The following is a 4,778-nucleotide window of genomic DNA, read 5'->3' as shown; positions in this document are numbered from 1 at the left end:
ATTTAGTTATAAGTTGGCACAGTGGATAGGCCTTGAAAAACTGAACACAGATCAATCGAGAAAACAGGAAGAAGTTTTGTGAAAAAATAAGCAAAATATACAAACTGGGTCGTCCATGCGTAACATATGCAATATTAAGGGCAACGTGAGGCGAGGAGCGCCGTGGTCCCGTGGTTAGCGTGAACACCGGCGGAACAAGAGGTCCTTGGTTCAAATCTGCCCTCCACTGAAAATTTTGCTTTCTTTATTTTCGCAAAGCTATGATCTGTCCGTTCGTTCATTGACGTCTCTGTTCACTGTAATAAGTTTAGTGTCTGTGTTTTGCGAACGCACCGCAAAACCGTGTGATTAGTTGACGAAAGCACGTGTGTCTCCAATGGGAACCGAAAACATTTGATCACAAGGTCATAGGTCAACCGATTCCTCCACAGGAAAACACGTCTGATATTTTGTATACAACACTGCTGACAGCATGTGCGTCACATAACAGGAATATGTTGTCGACCCACCTAACTAGTACACTTGGCGAATGGGTGAAAAGTTTCTTCTACCTTGCCCGATTTAGGTTTTCTTGTGGATGTAATAATCACTGCAAAAAAAGTGATGAAAACATAAGAGTTTTTCACATAAACTGAAAATAAAAAGTTAAAATTTTCGGTCGAGGGAAGATTTGAACCAAGGACCTCTCGTTCCACAGCTGTTCACGCTAACCACGGGACCATGGCGCTCCTCGCCTCACATTGCCCTTAATATTGCCTATGCTACACATAGACGACCCAGTTTGTATATTTTGCTTATTTTTTCATAGTTCCACACAACTTCTTCCTGTTTTCTCGATCGATCTGTGTTCAGTTTTTCAAGGCCTATCCACTGTGCCAACTTATAACTAAATCTGAGGGGGTGTGATGGGGATGTTCCCTTGTCAGATTGCTTTCCCGTTTCTTTACCAGTAGGTGCCTTAAAGCGAAAATGGGATATTGCAACTGTAGAGTGCAAGTTACTGCAGTGTATTTCACCTCAGACACTCCTTGAGATATACAAGGACCCTTGACTGGCTTTGCTGGTCCTCAGGTATTTCATCCATACAGGAAGCCTGCGATGGGAAGGCATATACTTTGATACCAGCAATATTCGTGAGCTAACAGAGCACGTTTTTCAATCATGCCAAGCATTTTCTCGGAATGACATTTGGACGCTGTTTGCGTCCACCCGTGGGAGTAGGGGGCAGAGGGCGTGGAGAATCACACCTAACACTGATGCTAATGATTTTCATTAGTTCCGGATGTGACAAAATTTTAATCTTTCTGGGTGAACATCACTATGGATTCACCTGACAGAGATCTTGACAAACTAGTCTGGCTCTGTTCTTCAGTGAGATCTATAGCGTTGTAGGCAACGCGGCTGTGATTGATATCTTACTCCTAGACTTCAGAAAGGCACCTGACAGCATCCTACACTGCAGCGTAGTGAAAAATATACGAGCTAACCGAGTATTGGACCAGATTCTCGACTGGATTGAAGACATCCTTACAGACAGAACTCAGCACGTCGCTCTTAACAGAACAAAATCGTCAGATGTAAAGCTAGTTTCCGGAGTACCTGCAGGAAGTTTTTGTCAATTTAAACCGTTTCATAAGTCCTTCATTCGAAGACTTGATCTGAGAAACGGACGAAGATAGAATTCACTAAATTCAGGAATATGTGGCACAAAATGGGATTATTGTATATTTTAAGAGGTGCGTATGTGGCCTCAGGCAACGGCCTTGCCGCAGTGGATACACCGGTTCGCGTCAGATCACCGAAGTTAAGCGCTGTCGAGCGTGGCCGGCACTTGGATGGGTGACCGTCCGGGCCGCTATGCGCTGTTGCCATTTTCCGGGGTGCTCTCAGCCTCGTGATGCCAATTGAGGAGCTACTCGACCGAACAGTAGCGGCTCCGGTCAACGGAAACCATCACAACGACCGGGAGAGCGGTATGCTGACCACGCGCCCCTCCTCTCACCATCCTCAACTGAGGATGACACGGCGGTCGGATGGTCCCGATGCGCCACTCGTGGCCTGAAGACGGAGTGCATATGTGGCCTGGACATTGCATTGTGGAATGCCGAAACTAGTTTTCGTCAAAATAAAACAAAACAACATCTTAGTTACACGGCTGTTGGAGGAGTTGGTTGATATTGAGAAATACTTGACCAGCTCATATCCTCTGTTCATGATGGATGAACAGAGACCTCAAGGAAGTATGGTAGGAGCGTTATTGTTCATACTATTTGTAAGTGATATGACATGAAGTGTCGAAAGCCGTTTAAGACTGTTCGCAGATGGTGCGGTTGTCTGTAACAAAGTAGCAACACCGGAAGATAGTATCGATTTGCAGAATTACCAACAGAGGATTAATTAATGGCGCCGGCTCTGGCAGTTGACCCAGAACGTAAATAAACTACTGCGTAACTACACTAAAGGTGACAAATTGCTGGAAACACTATCTACCGTGTAATATCTACGCATAAATATCTAGAGTGCTCTTAAATGGAATGACCGTACAACACATATAGCTCGAAAAGCATGTGCCAGTCTGGCATTCGTACAAAGAAGCTGCAGAAAATGTAAAGCACCCATGCAATATTTGGCTCTGAAGGCGCTACTTCGACACAGTCTTGGGTATTGTTCGTCAGTTGGGGCCTTTGCATCTACATCTGCTTACATACTCAACAAGCCACTGTACGGTGCGTGACGGAGGGTACCCTGTGCCACTCACTACTAGCCGTTTCTTTGTTTTGTTTCCTGTGCCAGTAGCAGATAACGCTACGGAAAAACCACTGTACGTGTGAGCCCTGATTTCTCGTACCTTATCTTCGTGGTCCTTATGCGAAATGTAGGTTCGCGACACTGGAATCGTTCGGCAATCAGTTTCAAATGCCTGTTCCCTAAATTTTCTCGGCAGTGTCCCTCGAATAGAACTCGTCCTCCCTCCAGGGATTCCCATTTGACTTCCAAAAGCATCTCAGTAACACTTGCGTGTTCTTCGAACCTACCGATAACAAATCTAGCAGCCTGCATCTGAATTTCTTCGACGTCTTCCTTTAATCCGACCTGATGTGGAACCTAACCACTCCAGCAGTACTCAAGAATAGGTCTCATTAACGCCCTGTATATGGTCTCATTTAGAGATGAACCACACTTCCGAAAAATTCTCCCAATAATCTTAAGTCACGCATTCAATTTCCCTACCACAGTCCTCATATGCTTGTTCCCTTTCATATCAAGCAGATTTTTTAACCGGCATGACTGTCTCAAGCAGGACACTGGTAATTCTGTATCAGAACATTACGAGTTTGTTTTTCCTACTCATCTGCATTGAGCTGCATTTTTCTACATTTGGAGCTAGCTGCTAGTCCATCAAGCCAACTAGAAAGTTTGTCTAAGTCATCTTGTGTCTTGCTACAGGGACTCATCTTCAACACTTTCGCTTCCGCCACAGCATCATCAGCAAACAAACGCACGTCGGTGCCCACCCAGTCCACGACATCATTTACATGTATAAAGAAATTAACAATGCTCCTATGACACTCACGTGCAGCACTGCTGACGATACCCTTTTGTTTGACGAACACTCGTCGCCGAAGACAACATACTGAGGTTTGTTACTTAAGAAGTTTTTGAGCCAGTCACACGTCTGGGGACCTATTCCGTCTGCTCGTACCTTCATTAACACTCTGCAATGGGGTACGATGTCCATCATAATTATCCGGGCTGTTATGCCGTGGTCGGTTGATGAATTTTGTCTCAATTCCCAACGTTTCGTCTCCGACTGCGGGAGACATCTTCAAGGGGGTCCGTAGGTCGATGGAAGGTCCAACACACCCACTGGCTCGCTACTGACTGCCGCTAAATTCCGTGTCCGCGCGCTCCCACGCCGCGGTGTGACGTCACGTGTTTTGAAAACGTCAGTGCAATTGGCCGCTGTCCGTCGCCGTCGATCGCCGTTGCCATCACCCAGTAGTGGACGGGTGGTACACATCTTCTTTAACACCGGCATCCATACACCGTTTAATTTCACGCCCTCCTCCTTTCGGCTGAAATTATTTGGGTGTTTAGCGATTTCTATTGCCTCCCTGTAGAGCCTTTCGTAGTATCCGCTTGTGGCCACTAGTACTTGCGTCTCCTCGAAACGAATATTGTGGATCCCTGGCTGGAAAGCATGCTCCGCAACAGCTGATCGTTCCGTTTCTCCTCTTCTACAATTTCCCTTGTGCTCTTCCAAATGTTTAGAAAGAGTTCTTTTAGTTGTACCCACATAAACATCACCACAGCTGCATGGGATCCTATACACTCCAGCTTTTTCCAAAGGTTTGCGAGCGTCCTTGGCAGGCTTAAGGAATTCCTGTATCTTCCTGGTGGGCTTGTAAATTACGGTAATATTCCGCTTCGTCAAGATCCTCCCTATTCTTTCCCTTACATTTTTAACAAACGGCAGGAGTACATTAGATTTTGCAGTAGCCTGTACGTCAGTATGATTTCTGCGTGGCTGCCTCAACGCACGTTTTATTTCGGAGGACGAATATCCGTTCTTCATTAGTGCATTGTGGAGATGTTCCATTTCAGCGTCGAGTAACTCAGGTTCACAAATATTTCCAGCTCTGTCCGCTAACGTCCTGATAACACCCCGCTTCTGTTGTGGGTGGTGGTTCGAATCCCGGTGCAAATAACGGTCCGTGTGCGTGGGTTTGCGGTATACTGAGTGGCCAAAACTACCATTTTCGTTTCTAAAAACAAGC

General features: G+C 45.9%; 1 pseudogene; it reads left to right on the top strand.

The window, feature by feature from the left end:
• The first annotated feature begins 1,753 nt into the window (after positions 1–1,753).
• LOC126107170 (5S ribosomal RNA) lies at positions 1,754–1,871 on the top strand (annotated as a pseudogene).
• Positions 1,872–4,778: the final 2,907 nt, after the last annotated feature.

Source organism: Schistocerca cancellata, chromosome 10 (genome assembly GCF_023864275.1).
Source record: "Schistocerca cancellata isolate TAMUIC-IGC-003103 chromosome 10, iqSchCanc2.1, whole genome shotgun sequence".
Classification (NCBI taxonomy): Eukaryota; Metazoa; Arthropoda; class Insecta; order Orthoptera; family Acrididae; genus Schistocerca; species Schistocerca cancellata.
The sequence above is the reverse complement of the archived record's forward strand: the minus strand, read 5'-3'. Positions and strand labels throughout refer to the sequence as shown.